General features: G+C 32.0%; 1 protein-coding gene across 3 annotated transcripts in view; it reads left to right on the top strand.

Annotated features, from left to right (window-relative positions):
* Positions 1 to 291, top strand: part of LOC107612981 (pentatricopeptide repeat-containing protein At2g06000) — a 10,831-nt gene that overhangs the window by 5,289 nt on the left and 5,251 nt on the right. The window lies entirely within an intron of this gene.

Genomic DNA, 291 nt, shown 5'->3' with positions numbered 1-291 from the left:
AATAGTAATGATGGGAGATGGTCGCCGATAAAATTAATCAGCGCTGTTCTAACTGGTTAGTGTCTATTTGTTGAAGCTTTCCTTTCGTGCATTATCTGTACTTCCTTGTATGAAAAACAAGTATTAACTTTTGTCAGTATCAAGAAAGGATTAATGAAACATTTACCAAAGAAAACAAATAAGTTACCCCTCAAACAAGAGTTAGGTTCTACAATTTTCAGAGTTTTCATTTTGCTCCTAATAATTTCAAGTATTTACAAATTTTACTTTCAGTCTCTGCGTATTATTGGT

This window comes from Arachis ipaensis, chromosome B08, assembly GCF_000816755.2.
Source record: "Arachis ipaensis cultivar K30076 chromosome B08, Araip1.1, whole genome shotgun sequence".
Lineage (NCBI taxonomy): Eukaryota > Viridiplantae > Streptophyta > Magnoliopsida > Fabales > Fabaceae > Arachis > Arachis ipaensis.
Note: the sequence above shows the minus strand (reverse complement) of the source record. Positions and strands in the feature narration are given on the sequence as shown.